General features: G+C 52.4%; 1 long non-coding RNA gene across 1 annotated transcript; it reads left to right on the plus strand.

Moving 5' to 3' along the window:
* Nucleotides 1-4243: 4243 nt before the first annotated feature.
* LOC128853924 (uncharacterized) lies at nt 4244-7436 on the plus strand. The gene is made up of 3 exons (XR_008452749.1): nt 4244-4455; nt 4724-5895; nt 6279-7436. It is a non-coding gene; the product is annotated as an uncharacterized LOC128853924 (long non-coding RNA).
* The last annotated feature ends 345 nt before the right edge of the window (nt 7437-7781 follow it).

The following is a 7781-nucleotide window of genomic DNA, read 5'->3' on the forward strand; positions in this document are numbered from 1 at the left end:
TGTTGAGCATGGAATGACATTATGGCGTCTGTAAAGATGTTAGCAGCAGAGCAGGGTTTAGTGTGAGACAGCTCAGGGAGGACCTGAGCCTCCTGGAAAGGAGGATCTCTTTCTCCGGGGTGGAACTCCAGCTACAGACGATCCAGTCCATCTTGGCGAGGATCACAGGCTTTCTGCCCACCACCCCGAGCTTTCCAGGGCATTGCAGAGCTAAAGGCTTGCAAAAGGAAGGAAGAAAAGCTGACTGATGTCTGTGGGCTTTGCTCTGCTGTGAAGATCAGCCCTCAGCCTGGGGAGGGGGGGAATGTATTTGAAAACACGCAGACGCCTGTAGGTCTGGTCTGGTCTAGTGAGAGCGTTGAGGTGAGGAGAAAGTCCCTCATCTGAACTTTCTCCTTAGGAAAGGATGCGCTGCTGTGAGTGAGCAGCAGCAGAATGACATGGCTGATGGCGCTGAGAACCGAGCATCCTCCCTGGGTCAGCGCTGCCTGCGGGGCGCTCTGCTGTTTTGAGACCAGGAGACCTGGCAAAGGAGGTGTTTCCAGGCAGCGCTCGCTCTCCCTGCACACCTCCAGCCCTGGCTCGGAGGGGAGAAGGAAAGCAACCTCTGTGTCTTTTTGTAATGCTTTTCTCTGCGTTTATTCTCAAAACCCTCCTTTCCAAAGGCCGCTGTCTCGGCAGGGAGGGTGGAGCACAGGTAGACGTTGTGCTCGCAGGATGGGGGCGATTGATGAGTGGAAGCCACCTTCTTCCTCTGGACTTGGAGGACTCTGTGTGTGACACAAAGTGGGGAGAGAAAAGGCATCTATCATGGACTCCTCAGGCTTGTTCCTGGCACATAAGTTGTTTATATGGAGTGTTTTGACATGCAGTTCCATGCAGTGGATAGATGTTTGTTTAAAGAGAAGGAGAGACTTTCAAGGCATGCAAAAAATTAAACTTTGTCTAATGGTGCGTTTGCTCGGGGAAAATGAGTGTGAAGGTGCTGTCAAAATGTCAGACTTGTCGGGATCAGGGACGCCGCAGAAGACAAGTGGCATTAGTGTGTTTGAAGATGTTTCATTTAAAAGTAATGAAGTCCTCAGCCTTTTGGGGGCCCTGTTAATTGAACTGAAGAGGTACAAAGCCCCGAGGGGAGATGCTGTTCACACCTGGCGAGGCAGAGACACTTGCAGAGGGAGAGGGGCAGAACAAGTCATTTCTACTGTAAAATGACATCAGGAGGATGTGAAAAATTGTTCCAAACTCCCATTCCTCTACCTGAATCGTTTTAGGAAAGTCTGTTTCATATGGTGAGACCGAGTGGTTTGCTTTGAGGTGAGAAAGGAGCTTGGGTCTGAGTTTTAATTGGAAAGGTGTTGAAGGAAAGGAGCATAACCATCCTCTGCTTTGTGAATCACCGGGAAGGTTTACAAAGGCATGGAGGTGGATATTGAAAAACAAGTCAAGAGGCTTCTTGCAGCTTCCAGATCCGCAAGGCTGCAGTCGGAATGCAGTCTGCCCTTTTTTGCTGAGAAAATGCCTCCTTACAGAACCTGAAAGTGGTGGTTCCTTTACATCACGCGTGTGTTTATCTTTTCCTGGCAGGGACAGCGTATTTAAATGAAGCTTCATTTTCTGCGTGAGAGTTCCTCCTGATAACTTCATTTCGGTATTAAAATAATTTCCCAGATAATGCTGTTTCTCTTCTGAAGGCTTCTGAGCTTTTACAATGCCGGATAGTTATCCCATTTAGGAGGAAATTGAGGCAGCCCATGCTCAGCTCTGCGGCAGAAGGTTGCTGCTCGCCTCAGCTCTTCCATAAACAAATACAACCACAGCTGTTGATCGCCTTTCCTTCACAAAACCCACTTATTTCATAAACACTGACGTGGAGCTGTGTATCGAGGGACTGGGAGGGCGAGTCAGTGTTGAGGGTTGGCCTTGTAAATGTTGATTGCTGGCTGGAGACCTGGGTTTGGGGTTGGGTTTGGGGTTGGGTTTGGGGTTGGGTTTGGGGTTGGGTTTGGGGTGGGGTCGGGTTGGGGTCGGGTTGGGGTTGGGTTGGGGTCAGTACAAGCAGTGTTTGGCGTTTGCTTTTTCAGAGGGAGCTTTCTGCTGTCGTAGGTAACATATAGAGGATCTTTTGCCTCGGACCTGTTCTCTTACACCACAAGCTAAACAAGATCCTTTGTCATTCTCCGGGGAAGCTTTCAAACTCGCCACTGTGGTTTTGAATTGGCTTTAAATAACAGGTGTTGTGCTTCTGAAGTGCCCTGCCCAAGGGCTCTAGAGCCCGCCACGCAATCCCAGCAGCCAAAGCCATTAAATGTGAAGTGCCCGTGCGTGATTGCCTGGCAGAGAGCTGCAGAGAGTGTTTGCAGCCGAGTCCCGAAGGAATAGGCTTTGTCTGAAAAACCGCTCTCAGCAGGTGATAACTCTGTTGGAAAAAGTCAAGGTAGGTCTTGTTGATTCACCAAGGTGGGTGGTTTAGCCCTGTGCTTCAGTGTAGAGAGCCCAAGAGGCAGGAACAAGGAGAAATAGATTAGAGAGGTGGGAGGAAGATGTTTTAAATGAGCTTCTGTGTTATCCCCCTCTGCTGAGGTGTTGTCTCCCTGCTTGGTGGATCCAAACCACTTGAATTTCCAGCCTTCGTGACTAATGGCCTTGGTGTCTTATAGCTTGAAAGCAGCTATGTAACCTTGAGAAGTCACACCTAATTTCTTCAGTTACATTTGCAAAGTGGAACCCTGTAAGCGTAACTCCCGTCCTGCCTCGACGCTCCCCCAGCCTCCATCTCCTGGCGTCTCTTCAATTCTGAGCACGTAGCTTCGTTTTACCTCTTAGTACCACACCAGCTTCTTCCAGGGTGGGGAGTCTTGTGTGCACACTTTACTGAGTGAGGAGAGTGCCTGGAGATAAATGTGCGGTTCCCTCCTGTGGCTCACAAGGCTATATCTATATTTTTAAGTTTTTTCTTTTTTTTTTTTTAATTTTCCCCGTCTTATGGAGGTAGGAAGGGAAGATTATGGCACTTGATGATTTAATCAACATAATCTCCAGATAAAACATGCTTATGTTATACTACTGGGAGATATTAATTTATGCTGGCTTGCTTTTCCTAAGGTAAATTAAATCATTAGTTTTAAGACTGGATTAGGTGCACATGTTCCCCTGCCTCTTAAAAAGACAGTTTAGTAGCTCTTAAAAGCTTCTTGGTTTGATGTTTCTTGGGAGTCATCAAGCCCTTTCAGCACAGATGCCATGAGAAGTGGAACCAAGGCACAATGCTTAAAGGAGCAACCATGAGCTCTGCGGTAGCGGAATGCCTCCATGCAGACACAGGACCTGCTAATTCTTCGTGCCTCCTTCTTTGCTCGTTAGTAGTGTTTTGCCAGCTCATTGATTCAGTGAGAAGGTTTGAGCCCAAACTGCTCCTTTGATCAAATCTGGATCTTAAGCATCATCTCCATCGATGGAGAACTGAGCTGTGCGGTGTCTGTTGGAGGAGACCTGGCCAGAGCGGGTGGCTCGTGTCCACACCCCTCTCCCACTGGATAGAGAGCAGAGGGACGTGCAGGATGGTGTGTTGACTTGTGCTTGAAAATACCCCTGAGCAGAGCTGCAGCCCAGATGCCTCGAGCTCCTGGAGGCCTGCAGGCACCTGGGGAATAAAATCACCTGTGTAATGTGGCCCTTTGCCACCGTGTACGTGTGTGCTCAGACTCCTCTCCATCCCCACCTCCCCAAGAACCACCCCAAGGGCTGAGCTTTTGCCTTTCCACTTGGTGTAAGGGAGCCCCTCTGTTCCTGCGGCGGCGTGTGCGTGTCCAGCTCCTCGTGCGTTGGTTCTGGGCGCTGTGCTGTGTCTCCTCGGGGTGATGCCTGGTCAGGGGTGTCTCGCACAAGGCAGAGATCCCCTCCCTGCTGTGCCGTGGGTGGGATGGGTGAGTGGCTGTGTTATCCGGAGAGGGCGTGAAGAGATCCCCGAGTGGTATTTGTTGCTCCTGACTGCAGACATCAAAGATTGTCGCTGGCAGAGCCAAAAGCGAACACTGTTATTTTGGGTTCAATGGGGCTGTTTTCCGTCCCCAGGTTCCGCGGGCAGCGGGGCTCACTCGGTGCGGGGTGCTGCCAAACGCTCGCTCCGCTTTACCGTTGCCTCGGTGCAGGTTTTTCACAAGAGGTAGAAGCACTTTATAATTACAAAGCGGGCGTTTGTGGTCTCTCGTGCGCTGGCAGAGGCGCGGGGGCAAAGCTGACGTGCAAAATTATTTTGGCTTGGTTAAAGGTCTCTTTCAGGCTGCTGCTCGCTCTCGCGCACCTCCCTGCCGGCCACCCCAGGCCTGAGCGGCGGCCACGCGGCATCGGGCACATCTGTGTTGGGAAGCGGAGACTTTGGTGTTGTGGAAGGGTACCACGAGATCTCCAAATTCCAGCTCTCGGTCTGCAGCCTGGAGGAGAGAGGCAAAGCGGGTGGGTTTAAAAGCCATAGCAGAAGAGGGAATCCCTCCATCCCTGGAGGGCAGGAGCGCTGCAAGCAGCTCTGGGACACGGCACGTCCCACAGGTGCTGAGCCATGTCCCCTTTCTCCATCCATGCTGCTTCCTAACAGAGAGAGAGATCAAATCAAGCGCTGTGCGATTATTTATTGAGGTGTTTCTTTGAAGTTGAATGGGCAGGAATCACATTTCAAAACTGTAAGAGAAAGAGCTTTTTAACTCTCTTCCTTTCTCCAAAATAGCAACTGCATCACCACACGCCACGGGGATGTCAGGGTGAATCTGTTTCACTGACAACAAGATTGTTCTGTCTAGACGGTGAAGCGCTGCTGAACGGAGTGAGTCTGCGGAATAATTTAAAGCCAAAATACTTTACAGGCATTAAATTTAAAACAAAAAGTGGCTTGGCACAGATGATGCCTGATGGATGGCTCGTAGGGGGGCGGGGAGGCGGCTGGCTTTGAGACAGAGCTCGGTGGTGGTGACCGACAGATGTCCCTCAGTGTCACCCTGTAGCTGTCGGCCTGTCGCCTCTCCCAGATAAGTTCTTCCCCAGCAGTGGAGGTGTCTGGGTGACCCCATGGAGCTCAGCGCAGAGCTCCTGTGCAGTACCTTGGATCTGGCGTGAATTTCGCTGCTCCCAGCAGGCTGCCCGGCTTCTCAGGCCTTGTCCCCGCTGTGCCGCCACCTCTGCAGCCACCCCACGGCCTGACTGGGCGATGCGGGAGCAGAAGGGCTTGTGCGGAGGGTGTCCGAGCCCCGTATTCCCCATCTGCCCGCGGGGGTGGCAGCCGGGGCTGCCTGAGGCGGAGATGTGCTGTCGAGATTGCGGCCCGGATGGCATAAGGAATGTACTTTCTTCTGGCAGAAAGATGAAACACTAAAAGCATAGCTCAAAGGCTGGAATACATATATCTTTTCCCTTTCTGAGGAGGGCTTCTGCTCAGCAGTGCTTCGGTGTTGCCGCGAGCCAGCAGCCGCTTGGAGCAGGAGGGATGGCAGCCGTCCGAGAGCAGGGGGTGAGGCTGAAGCAAGGAAGGAAGAAGGGAAGCACATCTCGGGCGGGCTGGCCTCCGGGCTCAGGATGAACGCTGAAGCTTCAGCTCCACCGTAGCGTTTAGGACTTGTGCTTTAGTCTTGTTTGGCTCCTGTTCAATGACGAGAAAGAAAACCTTTTTGTCTCTGCCTCTACAGGTGAGGGCAGTGCCCCTCTGAAGCAGGAGGGCACCTTCACGTTGACCCCTCTCCTTGGATTGAGGAGGATACAAGAGGGGAGGAGCAGAGGGCTCAACCAAGGCATCTCTTGCCTACCTCCCTCTGGAGACGTCCCGCTGGCTCCCAGTTTGCCATTTCTGGCATCTTGCTGAGTCCAAGCGTCCCCAAGAATCCCTGGTGACTTTCTGAAGTGGAGATGGTATGAGGTTTCAAGCTCTTCTATTTGTTTCTGCTGATGGGGCGGGCTGCCAAGGGAGAGCCTTGCTGTCCGCATGCCGACACAAAGGTGTGCTCTGTCCTAAACTCAGTAGAATTGGGGGCCTCCTACTTTTTTCCCCTCCAGAAAAGAGGTTTGCCTCCAAGCAGCAATTTGGCCATTGGGTGGGCGGTAGGAACCCGCATCCCAAAAGGGTGCACTCGCAGGGGAGTGGGGGAGGAGAGACGGCTGTGAGATACGGCAGAGGGAGATCAGTCTGTGCGTTGGCCAAATGAGGAGCTGGAAGGAAACACGTTCAGGGTCCTCACAGCTTTTCCTTCTGTTTCTTGCTTTGACACCTCTTCTCTGCTCTCGCTCCGTGTTAGGGGATCTGGACCAGATTCAGAGGAAAGAGGAAGAGGCAAATTCAGTGCAGTGGGGAGAGAACCCAGAACGCTCTTAACTTTACACCTCTACAACCCTGGCTGTGAATGCTACTTATTGGCTGATCAAGGAGGTACCCGAACAAAACATGCGGGGGGGACAGTCACTCGCTCGGGGTCACGGAATGGGTGAGCACTGAAATGCAGTTTGACCTCAACTCCGATTACAGCCACTGCCTTGCGCCTTGATACCCGTCTGCCCTCCGGTGGGGTGGGGACAGGCAGCAGAAGGGGGCCCTGATGTCCTGTGCCCCCCCAAGCCTTGCCTTACGCATTCCCCCACCTGCCCCCCTGCTGCTGCCTCCTGAAAGACCCTGTGATTAATTATACTGCTCCACGGCCTCTGAAAATTTATTTAGGGTTTTATGTTTGCCGCTGCGGCTCTTACACAATGGCAAATCTGCCGTGGCTGCGTCCCAAGCAGGTGGCAGCTAATAGGTCAATAAAGTGAATCGCACCATTAGAGCTGTCGAGCTGGGCTGCCAGGAGCCAGGCAGGTAGAGGGGAAAGCTGCGGAGAAGTCAAGACAGATCTGCTTTAGCAGAAATACATTTAGCTATGCTGGCTTGAAGGAAATTGCTCGCTTCCCTGATAGCATCCACCACTTGAATAGATTGATTTTTCCACTATAGTTTGTCTAGCTTAAGCTTTCTTCTCCCTGCATCCCATGCTCTCCTAAACATTAGTCGAACAGGGCCTTTTCATCTCTGAGACCTTTCAAAGTTATTTTCCTTAAAGATTTTCATGGCCTTTTCCTTGGAGTGTGGAGAAAAGGGGACTGGGGGCGACTGTCAGCTGGAGGAAATGGGCGGCTGCAGACCACAAAATAGATACCCCAGAAATGCTGCTACGGGCATGCAGAAATCAGCCCGACTTGAAATAGGTGGTAACCACCCCAGCAGCTCTAGAAATGGCCTTGGCCCCCGAGCATCGTGCTTAGAGCCAAAGGGTCGGTGATGGACAGATAAAACAGGGCTGTACCCGTGCGACACCCTCACCCTGCACAGGGTCTCTGCTCCCGCCTGGAAGGCAGCAGGCTCGTTTGTACCTGCTGCTAATTTATATGCAGTGGGAATCTGTTCCCAGTCGCCTGGTGCGGAGCTGCCTGCTTTGTACCCTCCCCACTAGGAAGGAAAGCGGGAGCTGTGTTTCTGCGTGGCTGTGCCAGCAGAAGGAGCTGAACTCGGTCTGCCTCGTGCAGTGTCCTGAGTGGGGCTGTGCGCTTTTCTCGCGGGTAAAACGGGGCCAAAGACTCACTGTGAACCCGCTCTGGGATGTTATCAGCGGGATGCTGAGCCTACGCAGGCAACGGTATCACCACGTGATGCTAAGGCTGCTACATCCCCTGGCTGAGGTACCGCCAGTGTGCGAGGGGGTGTGTGTGCTGTCTTCGCCTTCTCTTGATACGGTGCCTCCAGCAGCCTCTCTGGAAAGGCAGTTCGGATA

Source organism: Cuculus canorus, chromosome 17 (genome assembly GCF_017976375.1).
Source record: "Cuculus canorus isolate bCucCan1 chromosome 17, bCucCan1.pri, whole genome shotgun sequence".
NCBI lineage: Eukaryota > Metazoa > Chordata > Aves > Cuculiformes > Cuculidae > Cuculus > Cuculus canorus.